The sequence below is a fragment of the Eucyclogobius newberryi genome, unplaced genomic scaffold, assembly GCF_026437365.1.
Source record: "Eucyclogobius newberryi isolate DKJ021-1_F unplaced genomic scaffold, fEucNew1.0.hap1 SCAF_18, whole genome shotgun sequence".
In the NCBI taxonomy this organism is placed as follows: Eukaryota; Metazoa; Chordata; class Actinopteri; order Gobiiformes; family Gobiidae; genus Eucyclogobius; species Eucyclogobius newberryi.
Genome location: NW_027315812.1, coordinates 3,600,263 through 3,622,625, shown reverse-complemented (window position 1 = coordinate 3,622,625; position 22,363 = coordinate 3,600,263). Strand labels below are relative to the sequence as shown.

General features: G+C 46.1%; 1 pseudogene; it reads left to right on the top strand.

The window, feature by feature from the left end:
* Window positions 1-15,369: 15,369 nt before the first annotated feature.
* Window positions 15,370-19,314, top strand: LOC140364912 (cilia- and flagella-associated protein 20 pseudogene; annotated as a pseudogene).
* Window positions 19,315-22,363: the final 3,049 nt, after the last annotated feature.

Sequence of the window (22,363 nt, the reverse complement as noted above, 5' to 3'; positions counted from 1 at the left end):
GCTGCATGCTTACTGTGGGCGGGGCCAACTCTCTTCTGTAACGCCCCCAAAGACCCCATGTGTCCACAAAAAAGTCTGTTTTATTTTTATTCTCATTGTTTATCTTCAATTTCAATTCAATTTATTTTTGTAACGACCAAAATCACAACAGGCGTCGTCTCGGAGGAGAGGTCACAGGGGGAGGGGTCAGAGGGGGAGGGGTCACAGGGGGAGGGGTCAGAGGGGGGAAGGGTTACAGGGGGAGGGGTCACAGGGGGAGGGGTCAGAGGGGGGAAGGGTTACAAGGGGAGGGGTCACAGGGGGAGGGGTCACAGGGGGAGGGGTCACAGGGGGAGGGGTCAGAGGGGGGAAGGGTTACAGGGGGAGGGGTCACAGGGGGAGGGGTCACAGGGGGGAAGGGTTACAGGGGGAGGGGTCACAGGGGGAGGGGTCACAGGGGGAGGGGTCAGAGGGGGGAAGGGTTACAGGGGGAGGGGTCACAGGGGAGGGGTCACAGGGGGAGGGGTCACAGGGGGGAAGGGTTACAGGGGGAGGGGTCACAGGGGGGAAGGGTTACAGGGGGAGGGGTCACAGGGGGGAAGGGTTACAGGGGGAGGGGTCACAGGGGGAGGGGTCACAGGGGGAGGGGTCAGAGGGGGAAAGGGTTACAGGGGGAGGGGTCAGAGGGGGGAAGGGTTACAGGGGGAGGGGTCAGAGGGGGGAAGGGTTACAGGGGGAGGGGTCAGGGTCACAGGGGTCAGGGTCACAGGGGAAGGGGTCACACGGGGGAAAACAGGAAACAGCAGTTGCTAACGTGCTACGCTAGCTTTGTGTTGCTAAGGCGCCACACATAAGTTAGCATCAGTGGAAACACGGAGCTTTAGCACGAGATCAAGTCAGAGTCGTTTCGCCCTCGTACCTGGAGTGGGCGGCGGCCTGCTGGGAGAGGAGGGGTCCTCTGGGTCTGGGGTCCTGGCGGGGGAGGGGCCGAGCAGAGCGGCGGAGGTGGGAGGGGGGAGGACGCCGTGAAGGCAGCAGTGCCACAGAGCGCCCCCTGCTGTCTGCTCCGGTCGCACCGACAAACATCGCCACGGGGCGTCGCCCGCACCTGGAACAGACGCCGTCAAAATGAGGATGTTTATACTTCTCAGGATCACATGTGGCCCTGAACAATCACGATCATCAATTGATGGAATATCGTTGGCGTCCTTGGCGTGTGGAGGTCTCGTGTTGACCTCGGACGGGACGGGAACACACTCTTGGACGCTAAGGTCACATTTCAGAGCGTTTAGGGCGTTTTCTGAGGCGTGAAGTGTCCGCCGGCGCCCCCTGCTGTTTAGGAAGGTGGAAAAACCAGGACCCGAGCGCATCCCCGGGGCCCGAGCGCATTCCCGGGGCCCGAGCGCATCCCCGGGGCCCGAGCGCATCCCCGGGACCCGAGCGCATCCCCGGGGCCCGAGCGCATCCCCGGGGCCCGAGCGCATCCCCGGGACCCGAGCGCATCCCCGGGACCCGAGCGCATCCCCGGGACCCGAGCGTCTCTGGCGACTGAACCATGTGACTTCTTTCCAATCGTGTCGCGATCTCGGTGGTGTTTACCTCGAGTCCGGCAGCCGAGCCCGATCAGATCCACCTGCACCGCCACGTCGCACCACTGGGTGTCGCTCTGAACGCCCACATCGTGGAACAGGTACTCTGGCTCCTCCCACTGCACAGCCACCTCGCAGCGCGCCCCACAGGCCAGCTGCACCGGGACTGCACCGCTGCACCGCTCCATCTGGGACCAGAGAGACAGGCGTGTGTGTAATAGTATGTTTAGACTTATACACATGTAATAGTGTGTTTAGACTTACACATGTAATAGTGTGTTTAGACTTACACATGTAATAGTGTGTTTAGACTTATACACCATGTAATAGTGTGTTTAGGCTTATACACCATGTAATAGTGTGTTTAGGCTTATACACCATGTAATAGTGTGTTTAGACTTATACACCATGTAATAGTATGTTTAGACTTATACACATGTAATAGTGTGTTTAGACTTATACATATGTAATAGTATGTTTAGACTTATACACATGTAATAGTGTGTTTAGACTTATACATATGTAATAGTATGTTTAGACTTATACACATGTAATAGTGTGTTTAGACTTATACACCATGTAATAGTGTGTTTAGACTTATACACCATGTAATAGTGTGTTTAGACTTATACACCATGTAATAGTGTGTTTAGACTTATACACCATGTAATAGTGTGTTTAGGCTTATACACCATGTAATAGTGTGTTTAGACTTATACACATGTAATAGTATGTTTAGACTTATACACATGTAATAGTGTGTTTAGACTTATACACCATGTAATAGTGTGTTTAGACTTATACACCATGTAATAGTGTGTTTAGACTTATACACCATGTAATAGTGTGTTTAGACTTATACACCATGTAATAGTGTGTTTAGGCTTATACACCATGTAATAGTATGTTTAGACTTATACACCATGTAATAGTATGTTTAGACTTATACACATGTAATAGTATGTTTAGACTTATACACATGTAATAGTATGTTTAGACTTATACACCATGTAATAGTGTGTTTAGACTTATACAACATGTAATAGTGTTTAGACTTATACACATGTAATAGTGTGTTTAGGCTTATACACCATGTAATAGTATGTTTAGACTTATACACCATGTAATAGTATGTTTAGACTTATACACATGTAATAGTATGTTTAGACTTATACACCATGTAATAGTGTGTTTAGACTTATACACCGTGTAATAGTGTGTTTAGACTTATACACATGTAATAGTATGTTTAGACTTATACACCGTGTAATAGTGTGTTTAGGCTTATACACATGTAATAGTATGTTTAGACTTATACACCGTGTAATAGTGTGTTTAGACTTATACACCGTGTAATAGTGTGTTTAGACTTATACACCGTGTAATAGTGTGTTTAGACTTATACACATGTAATAGTGTTTGGACTCATACACATGTAATAGTGTGTTTAGACTTATACACCATGTAATAGTGTGTTTAGGCTTATACACCATGTAATAGTGTGTTTAGGCTTATACACATGTAATAGTATGTTTAGACTTATACACCATGTAATAGTGTTTAGACTTACACATGTAATAGCGTGTTTAGACTTATACATGTAATAGTGTGTTTGGACTTATACACCATGTAATAGTGTTTAGACTTATACACCATGTAATAGTATGTTTAGACTTACCCATGTAATAGTGTTTAGACTTATACACCGTGTAATAGTGTGTTTAGACTTATACACATGTAATAGTGTTTAGACTTATACACCATGTAATAGTGTTTAGACTTTACACCATGTAATAGTATGTTTAGACTTATACATCATGTAATAGTGTGTTTAGACTTATACATCATGTAATAGTGTGTTTAGACTTATACATCATGTAATAGTGTGTTTAGACTTATACACCATGTAATAGTGTGTTTAGACTTATACGCCATGTAATAGTGTGTTTAGACTAATACGCCATGTAATAGTGTTTAGACTTTACACCATGTAATAGTGTTTAGACTTATACACCATGTAATAGTTTGTTTAAGCTTATACACATGTAATAGTATGTTTAGACTTATACACCGTGTAATAGTGTGTTTAGACTTATACACCGTGTAATAGTGTTTAGACTTATACACCATGTAATAGTATGTTTAGACTTATACACCATGTAATAGTGTGTTTAGACTTATACACCATGTAATAGTGTGTTTAGACTTATACACCATGTAATAGTGTGTTTAGGCTTATACACCATGTAATAGTATGTTTAGACTTATACACCATGTAATAGTGTGTTTAGGCTTATACACCATGTAATAGTGTGTTTAGACTTATACACCATGTAATAGTATGTTTAGACTTATACACATGTAATAGTGTGTTTAGACTTATACATATGTAATAGTATGTTTAGACTTATACACATGTAATAGTGTGTTTAGACTTATACATATGTAATAGTATGTTTAGACTTATACACATGTAATAGTGTGTTTAGACTTATACACCATGTAATAGTGTGTTTAGACTTATACACATGTAATAGTGTGTTTAGACTTATACACCATGTAATAGTGTGTTTAGACTTATACAACATGTAATAGTGTTTAGACTTATACACATGTAATAGTGTGTTTAGGCTTATACACCATGTAATAGTATGTTTAGACTTATACACCATGTAATAGTATGTTTAGACTTATACACATGTAATAGTATGTTTAGACTTATACACATGTAATAGTATGTTTAGACTTATACACATGTAATAGTATGTTTAGACTTATACACATGTAATAGTATGTTTAGACTTATACACCATGTAATAGTGTGTTTAGACTTATACACATGTAATAGTATGTTTAGACTTATACACCATGTAATAGTGTGTTTAGACTTATACACCATGTAATAGTGTTTAGACTTATACACATGTAATAGTGTGTTTAGACTTATACACCATGTAATAGTGTGTTTAGACTTATACACATGTAATAGTGTGTTTAGACTTATACACCATGTAATAGTATGTTTAGACTTATACACCATGTAATAGTGTTTAGACTTATACACATGTAATAGTGTTTAGACTTATACACATGTAATAGTGTGTTTAGACTTATACACCATGTAATAGTGTGTTTAGACTTATACACATGTAATAGTGTGTTTAGACTTATACACCATGTAATAGTATGTTTAGACTTATACACCGTGTAATAGTGTGTTTAGACTTATACACCGTGTAATAGTGTGTTTAGACTTATACACTGTGTAATAGTGTGTTTAGACTTATACACATGTAATAGTGTTTGGACTCATACACATGTAATAGTGTGTTTAGACTTATACACCGTGTAATAGTGTGTTTAGGCTTATACACATGTAATAGTATGTTTAGACTTATACACCGTGTAATAGTGTGTTTAGGCTTATACACATGTAATAGTATGTTTAGACTTATACACCGTGTAATAGTGTGTTTAGACTTATACACCGTGTAATAGTGTGTTTAGACTTATACACCGTGTAATAGTGTGTTTAGACTTATACACTGTGTAATAGTGTGTTTAGACTTATACACATGTAATAGTGTTTGGACTCATACACATGTAATAGTGTGTTTAGACTTATACACCATGTAATAGTGTGTTTAGGCTTATACACCATGTAATAGTGTGTTTAGGCTTATACACATGTAATAGTATGTTTAGACTTATACACCATGTAATAGTGTTTAGACTTACACATGTAATAGCGTGTTTAGACTTATACATGTAATAGTGTGTTTGGACTTATACACCATGTAATAGTGTTTAGACTTATACACCATGTAATAGTATGTTTAGACTTATACACCATGTAATAGTGTTTAGACTTACACATGTAATAGTGTGTTTAGACTTATACACTGTGTAATAGTGTGTTTAGACTTATACACATGTAATAGTGTTTGGACTCATACACATGTAATAGTGTGTTTAGACTTATACACCATGTAATAGTGTGTTTAGGCTTATACACCATGTAATAGTGTGTTTAGGCTTATACACATGTAATAGTATGTTTAGACTTATACACCATGTAATAGCGTGTTTAGACTTATACATGTAATAGTGTGTTTGGACTTATACACCATGTAATAGTGTTTAGACTTATACACCATGTAATAGTATGTTTAGACTTATACACCATGTAATAGTATGTTTAGACTTATACACCGTGTAATAGTGTGTTTAGACTTATACACATGTAATAGTATGTTTAGACTTATACACCGTGTAATAGTGTGTTTAGACTTATACACCGTGTAATAGTGTGTTTAGACTTATACACTGTGTAATAGTGTGTTTAGACTTATACACATGTAATAGTGTTTGGACTCATACACATGTAATAGTGTGTTTAGACTTATACACCGTGTAATAGTATGTTTAGACTTATACACATGTAATAGTATGTTTAGACTTATACACATGTAATAGTATGTTTAGACTTATACACCATGTAATAGTGTGTTTAGACTTATACACCATGTAATAGTGTGTTTAGACTTATACACATGTAATAGTATGTTTAGACTTATACACATGTAATAGTATGTTTAGACTTATACACATGTAATAGTATGTTTAGACTTATACACCATGTAATAGTGTGTTTAGACTTATACACCATGTAATAGTGTGTTTAGACTTATACACCATGTAATAGTGTGTTTAGACTTATACACCATGTAATAGTGTTTAGACTTATACACATGTAATAGTGTGTTTAGACTTATACACCATGTAATAGTGTGTTTAGACTTATACACATGTAATAGTGTGTTTAGACTTATACACCATGTAATAGTATGTTTAGACTTATACACCGTGTAATAGTGTGTTTAGACTTATACACATGTAATAGTATGTTTAGACTTATACACCGTGTAATAGTGTGTTTAGGCTTATACACATGTAATAGTATGTTTAGACTTATACACCGTGTAATAGTGTGTTTAGACTTATACACCATGTAATAGTGTGTTTAGACTTATACACCGTGTAATAGTATGTTTAGACTTATACACATGTAATAGTATGTTTAGACTTATACACCATGTAATAGTGTGTTTAGACTTATACACTGTGTAATAGTGTGTTTAGACTTATACACATGTAATAGTATGTTTAGACTTATACACCATGTAATAGTGTGTTTAGACTTATACACTGTGTAATAGTGTGTTTAGACTTATACACTGTGTAATAGTGTGTTTAGACTTATACACATGTAATAGTGTTTGGACTCATACACATGTAATAGTGTGTTTAGGCTTATACACATGTAATAGTATGTTTAGACTTATACACCATGTAATAGTGTGTTTAGACTTATACACTGTGTAATAGTGTGTTTAGACTTATACACTGTGTAATAGTGTGTTTAGACTTATACACATGTAATAGTGTTTGGACTCATACACATGTAATAGTGTGTTTAGACTTATACACATGTAATAGTGTGTTTAGACTTATACACCATGTAATAGTGTGTTTAGGCTTATACACCATGTAATAGTGTGTTTAGGCTTATACACATGTAATAGTATGTTTAGACTTATACACCATGTAATAGTGTTTAGACTTATACACCATGTAATAGTGTGTTTAGACTTATACACATGTAATAGTATGTTTAGACTTATACACCATGTAATAGTGTTTAGACTTACACATGTAATAGTGTGTTTAGACTTATACACCATGTAATAGTGTTTAGACTTTACACCATGTAATAGTGTGTTTAGACTTATACACCATGTAATAGTGTGTTTAGACTTATACACCATGTAATAGTGTGTTTAGACTTATACACCATGTAATAGTGTTTAGACTTTACACCATGTAATAGTGTGTTTAGACTTATACACCATGTAATAGTGTGTTTAGACTTATACACCATGTAATAGTGTGTTTAGACTTATACACCATGTAATAGTGTGTTTAGACTAATACGCCATGTAATAGTGTTTAGACTTTACACCATGTAATAGTGTTTAGACTTATACACCATGTAATAGTTTGTTTAGGCTTATACACATGTAATAGTATGTTTAGACTTATACGCCATGTAATAGTGTGTTTAGACTTACACATGTAATAGTGTTTAGACTTACACATGTAATAGTGTGTTTAGACTTATACACTGTGTAATAGTGTGTTTAGACTTATACACCGTGTAATAGTGTTTAGACTTATACACCATGTAATAGTATGTTTAGGCTTATACACCATGTAATAGTGTGTTTAGACTTATACACCATGTAATAGTGTGTTTAGACTTATACACAATGTAATAGTGTGTTTAGACTTATACACAATGTAATAGTGTGTTTAGGCTTATACACCATGTAATAGTATGTTTAGACTTATACACCATGTAATAGTGTGTTTAGACTTATACACAATGTAATAGTGTGTTTAGACTTATATACATGTAATAGTGTGTTTAGACTTATATACATGTAATAGTGTGTTTAGACTTATACACCATGTAATAGTGTGTTTAGACTTATACACCATGTAATAGTGTGTTTAGACTTATACACCATGTAATAGTGTTTAGACTTATACACATGTAATAGTGTGTTTAGACTTATACACCATGTAATAGTGTGTTTAGACTTATACACCATGTAATAGTGTTTAGACTTATACACCATGTTGGAGCGATTGTTAGAACGTGGAAGAGGCTAAAGATGGAGCTCATGTTCAAATACTTTTTCATAACATACGATGATTTAAAACCCTGTGATTTCGATCGTGTCTCTCACAGTGGAAACGCACCGACGTGAACATGTCAGACTCTCCTGAGAAACACTGGCTCTTTTCCACGTTTGTGAAATGCATTTGTCTGTGATTATATTGATCTTGATAAAGAAAGGGAGCTGCAGGGGGCGCTCTCACCGGAGTCACTAGCACAAGCTGCTTTTTAGCTGAGTTATAATTATTACATGAAATAAAGAGCCTCAAACACTTCTTTCTTTAGATGTGTTTTATGAGTTTGTATTGACACAAGTGACTTTACTCTGTGGCTCTTTGGGTGTTAAAGTCTGCAGACCTCTGGATTACGCCATTGTTTACTGTTCTGGAGGGACGGCCCAGGTAAGTATCGGCCCCCAGGGGCCCCCTGAATACAAACACACCCGTGCCTCCAGACAATGGCCCTCAGTTTCAATGACCCAGAGCTGCAGTTTCAGGGTTCCAAATGAACCATTCTTCACGATCACTGAGACTGTGACCAAAGAGATCGCGTTCCTTCGCGTTCGTCATGTTCCGTCGTGTTCCCTCGCGTTCCGTCATGTTCCTTCATGTTCCTTCATGTTCCCTCGCGTTTCGTCATGTTCCGTCATGTTCGTTGCGTTCCCTCGCGTTCCGTCATGTTCCTTAATGTTCCCTCGCGTTCCGTCATGTTCCTTCATGTTCCGTCATGTTCCGTCATGTTCCTTCGCGTTCCCTCGCGTTCCGTCATGTTCCTTAATGTTCCCTCGCGTTCCGTCATGTTCCTTCATGTTCCGTCATGTTCCTTCATGTTCCGTCGCGTTCCCTCGCGTTCCGTCATGTTCCTTAATGTTCCCTCGCGTTCCGTCATGTTCCTTCATGTTCCGTCATGTTCCTTCATGTTCCGTCGCGTTCCCTCGCGTTCCGTCATGTTCGTCGCGTTCCCTCGCGTTCCGTCATGTTCCTTAATGTTCCCTCGCGTTCCGTCATGTTCCTTCATGTTCCGTCGCGTTCCCTCGCGTTCCGTCATGTTCGTCGCGTTCCCTCGCGTTTCGTCATGTTCCTTCGCGTTCCGTCATGTTCTTTCACGTTCCGTCGCGTTCCATCGCGTTCCGTCACGTTCCTTCACGTTCCGTCACGTTCCTTCACGTTCCCTCGCGTTCCTTCACGTTCCGTCGCGTTCCTTCACGTTCCCTCGCGTTCCTTCACGTTCCGTCGCGTTTCGTCGCGTTCCGTCGCGTTCCCTCGCGTTCCGTCACGTTCCCTCGCGTTCCGTCACGTTCCCTCGCGTTCCGTCACGTTCCCTCGCGTTCCGTCACGTTCCCTCGCGTTCCGTCACGTTCCCTCGCGTTCCGTCACGTTCCCTCGCGTTCCGTCACGTTCCGTCGCGTTCCTTCACGTTCCGCCGCGTTCCCTCGCGTTCCTTCATGTTCCCTCGCGTTCCTTCATGTTCCCTCGCGTTCCTTCATGTTCCCTCGCGTTCCGTCGCGTTCCTTCGCGTTCCTTCGCGTTCCGTCCTGTTCCCTCGCGTTCCGTCCTGTTCCCTCGCGTTCCGTCCTGTTCCCTCGCGTTCCGTCCTCTTCCCTCGCGTTTCGCCGCGTTCCTTCATGTTCCGTCATGTTCCCTCGCGTTCCGTCATGTTCCCTCGCGTTCCGTCATGTTCCCTCGCGTTCCTTCATGTTCCGTCATGTTCCGTCATGTTCCCTCGCGTTCCGTCATGTTCCTTCATGTTCCCTCGCGTTCCGTCATGTTCCGTCGCGTTCCGTCATGTTCCCTCGCGTTCCGTCATGTTCCCTCGCGTTCCGTCATGTTCCTTTGCGTTCCGTCGCGTTCCTTTGCGTTCCGTCCTGTTCCCTCGCGTTCCGTCGTGTTCCGTCATGTTCCCTCGCGTTCCGTCATTTTCCTTCATGTTCCCTCGCGTTCCGTCATGTTCCTTCATGTTCCCTCGCGTTCCGTCATGTTCCGTCGCGTTCCGTCATGTTCCCTCGCATTCCTTCATGTTCCGTCATGTTCCCTCGCGTTCCGTCATGTTCCTTTGCGTTCCGTCGCGTTCCTTTGCGTTCCGTCCTGTTCTCTCGCGTTCCGTCATGTTCCCTCGCGTTCCGTCATGTTCCTTCATGTTCCCTCGCGTTCCGTCATGTTCCGTCGCGTTCCTTTGCGTTCCGTCATGTTCCCTCGCGTTCCGTCATGTTCCTTCATGTTCCCTCGCGTTCCGTCATGTTCCGTTGCGTTCCTTCATGTTCCGTCGCGTTCCTTCGTGTTCTTTCGTGTTCCGTCATGTTCCCTCATGTTCGTTCCGTCATGTTCCCTCCTGTTCCGTCATGTTCCTTCATGTTCCGTCATGTTCCGTCATGTTCCGTCATGTTCCTTCATGTTCCGTCATGTTCCGTCATGTTCCGTCATGTTCCGTCATGTTCCTTCATGTTCCTTCATGTTCTTTCATGTTCTTTCATGTTCTTTCATGTTCCGTCATGTTCCGTCATGTTCCGTCATGTTCCGTCATGTTCTTTCATGTTCCTTCATGTTCCGTCATGTTCCTTCATGTTCCTTCATGTTCCTTCATGTTCCGTCATGTTCCGTCATGTTCCGTCATGTTCCTTCATGTTCTTTCATGTTCCGTCATGTTCCTTCATGTTCCTTCATGTTCCTTCATGTTCCGTCGCGTTCCTTCGTGTTCTTTCGTGTTCCGTCATGTTCCCTCATGTTCGTTCCGTCATGTTCCCTCCTGTTCCGTCATGTTCCTTCATGTTCCTTCATGTTCCGTCATGTTCCTTCATGTTCCTTCATGTTCCTTCATGTTCCGTCATGTTCCTTCATGTTCCTTCATGTTCCGTCATGTTCCTTCATGTTCCTTCATGTTCCTTCATGTTCCTTCATGTTCCGTCATGTTCCTTCATGTTCCTTCATGTTCCGTCATGTTCCTTCATGTTCCTTCATGTTCCGTCATGTTCCTTCATGTTCCTTCATGTTCCGTCATGTTCCTTCATGTTCCTTCATGTTCCTTCATGTTCCGTCATGTTCCTTCATGTTCCTTCATGTTCCGTCATGTTCCTTCATGTTCCTTCATGTTCCTTCATGTTCCTTCATGTTCCGTCATGTTCCTTCATGTTCCTTCATGTTCCTTCATGTTCCGTCATGTTCCTTCATGTTCCTTCATGTTCCTTCATGTTCCGTCATGTTCCTTCATGTTCCTTCATGTTCCTTCATGTTCCTTCATGTTCCTTCATGTTCCGTCATGTTCCTTCATGTTCCTTCATGTTCCTTCATGTTCCTTCATGTTCCGTCATGTTCCTTCATGTTCCTTCATGTTCCGTCATGTTCCGTCATGTTCCTTCATGTTCCGTCATGTTCCTCTCATTTAAACACACATTGTGCTCTGACCAGGTTGAAGTCAGTCAACTTTTGTAAACTTTGAACAAGATTGTGACAGATGTGACTCTGAACCTGGTCCAAGTCAGACCTGGTCCAAGTCAGACCTGGTCCAAATCAGACCTGGTCCAAGTCAGACCTGGTCCAAGTCAGACCTGGTCCCCGGTCTGGCCCCGGGTCTGGCCCGGGTCTGGCCCCGGGTCTGGCCCGGGTCTGGCCCCGGGTCCGGGCCCCGGGTCCGGCCCGGGTTCAGACCACTTTAAAGCACGTTCAGCTCCTGCTCAAAGTTCAGGCGGTATTTGGAGTTAAAGTGTAAAGTTGGTGTTGTTTCTCACCGTAAAGCTGCGGCTCAGTGCACGCTCCGCACAAACGCCATGTTTCTGCGCCAAAAGTGGGACAAAAGCGGCTGTAAAGTGCGGCAAAGTGACAGAAAAGAGGAGGATTCTGTACAAAAGTCGCTCCGTGCGTTTGCGCCGTGTGAAGACAACAACAGAAGAGTGTGAGGCCGAGGACAGAGCGCCTCCGCAGGACGGGAGAGGAACTGCAGAGCGCCGGTGCAGGACGGGAGAGGAACTACGGGGCAGGAGAGGAACTGCGGGACGGGAGCATGGACGGGAGAGGAACTGCAGGCGCTCTGCTGCCACCTGCTGTTTGAACCATAAACTGACAGATGGAGTCATTACTATAAAGTTTAAGTTTAAATGTAGAACGACTTATAATGAATGATGTTTTTAATGGTTCATAAATAAAGAACAGCACAAAGTGGTAAAAAAAATGAATGTTACAAAAAACATTTAGTTTTTTATAAAACAAACCTCTACCGCCCCTTCTATGGGTGCTCTCTATTTCTCCCCCTTCAAGCTCTGGTTCTCCTCCAGAGGCCCCTGGGAGCCTGAGGGTTCTTCAGTATCTTTGCTGTTCCTGCACTTTTCTGGACCGATGTCTGATGTTTTTCCTGAATCTGCTCAAGCCATTCCTCCAGTTTGGGGGTCACTCCTCCAGTTTAGGGGTCACTGCCCCCAGTGCTCCGGTCACTACAGCACCACTGACACCTTCAGGCTCCAGACCTTCTCCAGTTCCTCTCTGAGGCCTTGGGATTTCTCTAGTTTCTCATGTTCCTGTTTCCGGATGTTTCCATCTCATGAACTGCAATGTCCACCACCACGACCTCTGACCCTTCAGACCACCACGACCTCTGACCCTTCAGACCACCACGACCTCTGACCCTTGAGACCACCACGGCTTTCCTCTGACCCTTGAGACCACCACGGCTTTCCTCTGACCCTTAAGACCACCACGGCTTTCCTCTGACCCTTGAGACCACCACGACCTCTGACCCTTGAGACCACCACGACCTCTGACCCTTGAGACCACCACGGCTTTCCTCTGACCCTTGAGACCACCACGGCACGGCTTTCCTCTGACCCTTGAGACCACCACGGCTTTCCTCTGACCCTTGAGACCACCACGGCTTTCCTCTGACCCTTGAGACCACCACGGCTTTCCTCTGACCCTTGAGACCACCACGGCTTTCCTCTGACCCTTGAGACCACCACGGCACGGCTTTCCTCTGACCCTTGAGACCACCACGGCTTTCCTCTGACCCTTGAGACCACCACGGCTTTCCTCTGACCCTTGAGACCACCACGGCTTTCCTCTGACCCTTGAGACCACCACGGCTTTCCTCTGACCCTTGAGACCACCACGGCTTTCCTCTGACCCTTGAGACCACCACGGCTTTCCTCTGACCCTTGAGACCACCACGGCTTTCCTCTGACCCTTAAGACCACCACGGCTTTCCTCTGACACTTGAGACCACCACGGCTTTCCTCTGACCCTTGAGACCACCACGGCTTTCCTCTGACCCTTGAGACCACCACGGCTTTCCTCTGACCTTTGAGACCACCACTATGTCCGGTTGGTTCGCCACCACCATGCAGTCCGTCTGTATCTGGACGTCCCAGAGGACCTTGGCTCGGTCGTTCTCCACCTTTGAAGGTGTTTCCCACTTTGTCCTTGGGGTCTCCAGCCCGTACTCTGCACAGATGTTTCTGGACACTATGCCAGCTCCTGTTTATCACGCTCCATGTGTGCTGTTCCTTCAGTTATGTGTGGGATGGTCTCATGGCCCTTTGCACAGCCTACACCTTGGGTCTTGTCTGGTGTGGTAGATCTGGGCCTCTATTGCTCTGGTGCTCAGGTCCTGCTCCTGCCCTGCCATGATCAGGGCCTCTGTCCTTCAGACTGCCTCTTTCTAGCCTTTGGTAGGATTTTGTGATATCAGCCACTTCAGTTATGTTCCAGTGGTACATCCCATGTAGGGGCGTGTCCTCCCATGTAGGGGCGTGTCTCCCATGATTGTCCCTCCAGCACCTCATCATCCTCTGTTCCTCAGTGTCTGAGACATTCACTGAGCACGTCATCTGTAGGAGCCTTGTCCTTGATGTACTTATGGATCTTGGACGTTTCGTCCTGGATAGTGGCTCTCACACTCACTAGTCCCGCCTCCTTCCTTACGGCTAGTGTCCAGTCTCAGGGTGCTAGTGTACAGTCTCAGGGTGCTAGTGTCCAGTCTCAGGGTGCTAGTGTACAGTCTCAGGGTGCTAGTGTAGAGTCTCAGGGTGCTAGTACAGTCTCAGGGTGCTAGTACAGTCTCAGGGTGCTAGTGTCCAGTCTCAGGGTGCTAGTACAGTCTCAGGGTGCTAGTGTACAGTCTCAGGGTGCTAGTGTACAGTCTCAGGGTGCTAGTACAGTCTCAGGGTGCTAGTGTACAGTCTCAGGGTGCTAGTACAGTCTCAGGGTGCTAGTGTACAGTCTCAGGGTGCTAGAGTCCAGTCTCAGGGTGCTAGTACAGTCTCAGGGTGCTAGTACAGACTCAGGGTGCTAGTGTCCAGTCTCAGGGTGCTAGTACAGTCTCAGGGTGCTAGTACAGTCTCAGGGTGCTAGTGTCCAGTCTCAGGGTGCTGGATTTGGGATGAACACTCCATGGTCAGGAGCTTTTGTGTCTTAACATCTGTGGTGTGTATCTCCTCCTTTGGCCATCTGATTATTCCTGTAGGGTCTGATCACTGGCAGTTCGTGGCAGGGTCTGATCACTGGCAGTGCGTGGCAGGGTCTGATCACTGGCAGGGCGTAGCTGTTTATTGCCCGGGACCTGTTCTTTCCATTGAGCTGCTTCTGAGGGCTTGCCTCACTCGTTGTAAGTATTTGGCCGTAGCTGCTTTCCTTGTTACCTCTTCGAGGTTGCCATTTGCCTTATCGCATCCTACTCTAGTTGTACACCACTTGAGACCATTGCCATAACAAAGCCATTAAGAGTGACTGCGTCTCCATGGAAACTCGGAAGCTTTGATGACATCACATCAAAGCAACACAGTCAAAGTAATGTCATGAACACTCGGATGCCAACCGCCATAAAACAACCTCGGATGCCAACCGCCATAAAACAACAACAACAACAACAACAACAACAACAACAACATTGTGTCCAATTTAATAGAGTCTTCTTCTTCCTCTTCTGTTGCTTTTAATGGCGGTTGGCAGCCAACTGAAAAGGTGCATTTACCACCACCTACTGGAGTTGTACATCTTCAAAGTTGGATTGAGTCATCAAAGTTCACTTGGTGACTTGCAAATCTAATAATCTAATCCATCGTTTACAGACAGTGTATTGATTCAAAAAAGTGAAGTTGAATTCAGTTTTTTCAGCCAAAATGTTTAAAAACACGTACCAAGGTGGATTATTGTCTATTTTATACAGCATCGGCAGCAAACCTCTCCAGATATGGGACAAGAAGGTGCAGAACGGACACATAAAGAGAATTGCAGATAATGACATCAAGTCCTTGGTGCTTGAGGTGGGAGGGGCCAATGTCAACACTACTTACATAACATGTCCCGCTGACCCAAAGACCACCCTGGGAATCAAGCTCCCATTTCTGGTCATGCTAATCAAAAACCTAAAGAAAAATTTTACCCTTGAAGTCGAGGTGTTAGATGACCAAAATATCCGGCGGAGGATTCGGGCGAGTACCTATCAGAGCGCCACACGAGTGAATCCGTTCAACTGCATGATCCCACTGCAGCTCAACGACGGCTGGTCCCATCTCAGGCTCGACCTGTCGGACTTCACCAGGAAAGCGTACGGCACCAACTACATCGAGACGCTAAGGGTACAGATCCATGCTAACTGCCGCATAAAGAGGATATATTTCTCAGACAAACATTACACGGAGGACGAGTTACCAGAAGAGTATAAACTGTGCGCGGCCATTAAACGCCGTCGTCGAGAACGACTTCCAGATGTTGGAATTCGCAAAAAAGCGAGCAACAAAAATGTGAAGGAGGACCAGCCGCCGAAAGAGGAGGACCAGCCGCAGAAAGAGGAGGACCAGCCGCAGAAAGAGGAGGAGGACCAGCCGCAGAAAGAGGAGGAGGACCAGCCGCAGAAAGAGGAGGAGGACCAGCCGCAGAAAGAGGAGGTGGACCAGCCGCAGAAAGAGGAGGAGGACCAGCCGCAGAAAGAGGAGGAGGACCAGCTGCAGAAAGAGGAGGAGGACCAGCTGCAGAAAGAGGAGGAGGACCAGCCGGAGAAAGAGGAGGAGGACCAGCCGGAGAAAGAGGAGGAGGACCAGCCGGAGAAAGAGGAGGAGGACCAGCCGCAGAAAGAGGAGGAGGACCAGGTTTAGACCTTTTAACATGCTCTGACTGGAGGACAGACTGCATTATAACAATGCAGTAGGTCCTTATGTTGCTTTAGACCCTGAAAACCCTGAAATTCTCTCTCTCTGGCGCCCCCCTCTGTCCTTTAAAAAGAATGACCCATTTAAATGGCAACCCCTTAAGTATTCAGGTGTGGTCCTTCATAAAGAACTATCAACAATCTTAGAGAAAAACTACAGTGAGGAAAGTAAGTATTTGAACACCCTTCGATTTTGCATGTTCTCCCACTTCGAAATGATGGAGGGTCTGAAATATTCATCGTAGGTGCATTCCCACAAAAAAAAGTCCGGAAATCAGATTGTATGATTTTTGAATAATTTGTATGTTATTTCTGTAAATAAGTATTTGAACATCTGCCAATCAGAAGAACTGTCTCATAGAGCTGTCAGTCTGCCTTTATAAAGTCCACCTCTGCTCCACTTAGTCATCTAAATTAGCAGCACCTGTTTGAGCTCGTTAGCTGCATAAAGACCAGCCCACAATCAGTCAGACTCCGCCCACTGCCATGGGTGAGACCAAAGAGCGGTGAAAAGACCCCCGAGACTTAAGTGTAGACTATGGAAGGAGCTGGTCAATGACCTGAAGAGAGCTGGGACCACAGTTCCACAGGTTACTATGGTAACACACTGCGCCGTCATGGTTTAAAATCATGCATCGCACAGAAGGTTCCTCTGCTTAAGTCAGCACATGTCCAGAACCGTCTGAAGTTTGACCGTCAGGATGGTCCAGAGGATCATGGGAGAAAGTCATGTGGTCAGAGGAGACCAAAGTAGAAGTATAAAGTATATGTATGGTATAAAGTCCACTCGCCGTGTTTGAAGAAGAAGGATGAGGACCATGAACCCCATCCCAAGAACCCGATCCCAAGAACACCATCCCAAGAGCACCATCCCAAGAACACCATCCCGAGAACACCTTCCCAAGAGCACCATCCCGAGAGCATCATCCCAAGAACACCATCCCAAGAACACCATCCCGAGAACACCATCCCGAGAACACCATCCCAAGAGCACCATCCCAAGAGCATCATCCCAAGAACACCATCTCGAGAACACCATCCCGAGAGCATCATCCCAAGAGCATCATCCCAAGAACACCATCCCGAGAACACCATCCCAAGAACACCATCCCAAGAGCACCATCCCGAGAACACCATCCCGAGAACACCATCCCAAGAACCCCATCCCGAGAGCATCATCCCAAGAGCACCATCCCAAGAACACCATCCCGTGAACACCATCCCGAGAACACCATCACGAGAACACCATCCCGAGAACACCATCCCGAGAACATCATCCCGAGAGCATCATCCCAAGAGCATCATCCCAAGAACACCATCCCAAGAGCACCATCCCGAGAACACCATCCCAAGAACACTATCCCAAGAACACCATCCCGAGAACACCATCCCGAGAACACGAACACCATCCCGAGAACACCATCCCGAGAACACCATCCCGAGAACACCATCCCGAGATCACCATCCCGAGATCACCATCCCGAGATCACCATCCCGAGAGCACCATCCCGAGAACACCATCCCGAGAACACCATCCCAAGAGCACCATCCCAAGAGCACCATCCCAAGAACACCATCCCAAGAACACTATCCCAAGAACACGATCCCGAGAACATCATCCCAAGAACATCATCCCAAGAACACTATCCCAAGAACACTATCCCGAGAACACTATCCCGAGAACACTGTCCCGAGAACATCAACCCGAGAACACCATCCCGAGAGCACCATCCCGAGAGCACCATCCCGAGAGCATCATCCCAAGAACACCATCCCGAGAACACCATCCCAAGAACACTATCCCGAGAACACCATCCCGAGAACACCATCCCGAGAACACCATCCCGAGAACACCATCCCGAGAACACCATCCCGAGAACACCATCCTAAGAACATCATCCCGAGTACACCATCCCAAGAACACCATCCCGAGAACACCATCCCGAGAACACCATCCCGAGAACACCATCCCGAGAGCACCATCCCGAGAGCACCATCCCGAGAGCACCATCCCAAGAACACCATCCCAAGAGCACCATCCCGAGAGCACCATCCCGAGAACACGAACACCATCCCGAGAACACCATCCCGAGAACACGAACACCATCCCGAGAGCACCATCCCCAGAACACCATCCCGAGAACACCATCCCGAGAACACCATCCCAAGAACACCATCCCAAGAACACCATCCCAAGAACACCATCCCAAGAGCACCATCCCGAGAACACCATCCCGAGAGCACCATCCCGAGAGCACCATCCCGAGAGCACCATCCCGAGAGCACCATCCCGAGAGCACCATCCCGAGAACACGAACACCATCCCGAGAACACCATCCCGAGAACACGAACACCATTCCCAGAACACCATCCCGAGAACACCATCCCGAGAACACCATCCCGAGAACACCATCCCCAGAGCACCATCCCATGAACACCATCCCAAGAACACCATCCCGAGAACACCATCCCATGAACACCGAGCACCATCCCAAGAACACCATCCCTACTGTGAAGCATGGGGGAGGAAACATGCTTTGGGGGTAGAAACATCATAAAAAATATATTGTATCGGGGATTCCTGTACAGGCCTTTGTAGCGAACCTCAGACGACCTCCGGACGTTGCCATGGTGACAGGAATGCAGGTAAAATAGTATCGTACAACCCCCCTGGTGATTTATGATGTCTCTGCATACAGAGCTGCAACACCAAATATCTTTCTCTGATCAAGCTCTGACTCAGCGTACGTGCTGATTGGTTGAACAGTCGTGCCAAAACCCAACCCCCGCAGGGGTAAGTCAGAGATAGAAGACAAACTCAGAGTCCCTCTGGAGGTCCACCAAGAAGTATCTCAGGAGGGCTCCTCTCTGGCCTAGCGATGCTAAGATAACCAACGGAAAAAAGAACATTCCAGAGACACGCCCGCGGAAGCTAACTTTTAGACGTGATTACAACTGCATCAAGCAAAGTCAAGCAAAGGACCTTTTTTAAGCTTCAAGTCCAGGACAGTCTCTTCAGACCAGCCTCAGAGCAACGTCCCGTTTATGTGAGGAACGCCTCAGAGCAACGCCCCGTTTATGTGAGGAACGCCTCAGAGCAACGCCCCGTTTATGTGAGGAACGCCTCAGAGCAACGCCCCGTTTATGTGAGGAACGCCTCAGAGCAACGCCCCGTTTATGTGAGGAACGCCTCAGAGCAACGCCCCGTTTATGTGAGGAACGCCTCAGAGCAACGCCCCGTTTATGTGAGGAACGCCTCAGAGCAACGCCCCGTTTATGTGAGGAACGCCTCAGAGCAACGCCCCGTTTATGTGAGGAACCAGCTCTCCCAGCTCTGACCCCTGAGTGACCCCTGAGTGACACATGGACACAGGCCCATCAGGATCAGGCTTCTGGTTCTGGTTGTATAAATGCACATGATCTAGAACATGTCTTGCATCTCCATCTGTGATCGACTCATTTGCATATTCCATATTCATTTTTATCTGTTGGATTATTTGGTCAATAAATCTTCATAAACCACATTTGGTATTTGATGGGTGACGTCATTTCCGGTGAGTGTGTCGCGTTTTCAGAGCTGTTCGTTCTTAGAGCCTTTTACCGATTAATCCACGAATTATACACACTATTTACGCATCATATACACGAAAGTGAGCGTTTGAGCTTTTCAGTATTTCGTGGATTAAAAAGCCCTCCTCACTCTCTAGCTCCAGCCTGAACTAGCCTAGCGTAGCCTAGCCGCTAGCGTCATGGCTGGATCTACCGTTACCTGTTTGAGCTGTCATATGTCGAGTCAGAACCCTGGCTCCTTCTCTGATGACAGGTGCGTGAAGTGCAGTGTAGTGGTAGTTTTGGTTGCCAGGGTTACGGAGTTAGAAGCGCGGATCCGCTGTTTAGAGGAGCTTAAGTCCAGTTATAGTTCGGTTTTAGCGCGAGGGCTACCGGACCGCGCTGCAGGGCGTAGCATTAGCATTAGCAGTAGCAGTAAGGCCGAGCTCAGCCCCTCAGCGTCTCCCGTGCAGCCGGGACTAGACCAGGAACAGAATAGGGACCATTTTGTGACAGTTCGGAGGGGACAAGGCGCTAAACGCCGAACCTCAGAGCGCCGTGAGCTTCACGTCTATAATAGGTTTTCTCCCCTCAGCGATCACACGCCCGCTGAACACACGAGAGAAACTCTTGTAATCGGGAGTTCTATTGTCAGAGACGTGAAGCTGCCAGCTGCTAGCGTTAGGTGTTACCCGGGGGCCAGAATGGGTGACATCGAAGGAAACCTTAGGATCTTAAAGCAGAGTAGGACCCGTTTCCGGCGAGTCGTGGTTCACGCAGGCGGTAACGACGCCCGGCAGAGACAATCAGAGGTGCTCAAAGTTCAAGTAGCCGCGGTGTGTGAATTAGCGAAGTCGATGTCAGACACTGTGATATTTTCTGGTCCCCTGTCCAATCGGATCAATGCTGAATTGTACAGCCGTCTCTCAGCATTCAACAACTGGTTATCCAGATGGTGCCCTCAAAACAACGTTGTCTTTATTGATAACTGGAGTGCGTTTTGGGGAAAGCCCGGGCTCATACGCAGGGATGGCATCCATCCGACTTCGGAGGGTACATCCCTATTAGTTCGGAATTTGACCGATAGTCTTAGTCGTGTTAAGTGACCATCTAGGGATGAGCCCCAGGTGCAGAGCAGCAGTTCAAGACGCTCCTCTGTCGCTGAACTCTCGCCCGTTCTGTTACATGTGAAGTGTTCAGATTCAAGACAGATAGAGACTGTGTGTGTCCCTCGTGTCCCTCGTGTCCCTCGTGTTCCTCGTGCAAATAATGCCAAAAAGTCACATCTCAGAAAAAATATTTCAGGCGTCAGACCAAATAACTGAAGGAAAATAACAATCACAAATGACACAAATACACAAATGAATAAACACGTAAAATGTGGACTGCTAAACATTAGAGCAATTTCCTCCAAATCGCTCTTAGTTAATGAATTAATTAGTGACTATAACATAGATCTTCAGCTCGAACTGAAACGTGGCTTCAACAAGACGACTACGTCAGACTAAATGAGTCCACCCCACCCACCCATGTTAACCCCACCCACCCATGTTAACCCCACCCACCCATGTTAACCCCACCCACTCATGTTAACCCCACCCACCCATGTTAACCCCACCCACCCATGTTAACCCCACCCACCCATGTTAACCCCACCCACCCATGTTAACCCCACCCACCCATGTAAACCCCACCCACCCATGTAAACCCCACCCACCCATGTTAACCCCACCCACCCATGTTAACCCCACCCACCCATGTTAACCCCACCCACCCATGTTAACCCCACCCACCCATGTAAACCCCACCCACTCATGTTAACCCCACCCACCCATGTTAACCCCACCCACCCATGTTAACCCCACCCACCCATGTAAACCCCACCCACTCATGTTAACCCCACCCACCCATGTTAACCCCACCCACCCATGTTAACCCCACCCACCCATGTAAACCCCACCCACTCATGTTAACCCCACCCACCCATGTTAACCCCACCCACCCATGTTAACCCCACCCACCCATGTTAACCCCACCCACCCATGTAAACCCCACCCACTCATGTTAACCCCACCCACCCATGTTAACCCCACCCACCCATGTTAACCCCACCCACCCATGTTAACCCCACCCACCCATGTAAACCCCACCCACCCATGTAAACCCCACCCACTCATGTTAACCCCACCCACCCATGTTAACCCCACCCACCCATGTTAACTTTCAGACCGCCAGGAGCACAGGCCGAGGTGGTGGTGTGGCAGTGATCTCACACTCAAGCGACTCATGAGCCCTAAAACTAACAATGCATTTCACTCATTTGAAAGCCTTATGCTGTCGATCACATGTCCAAATATGAAAAACCAAAAAGGAGTTT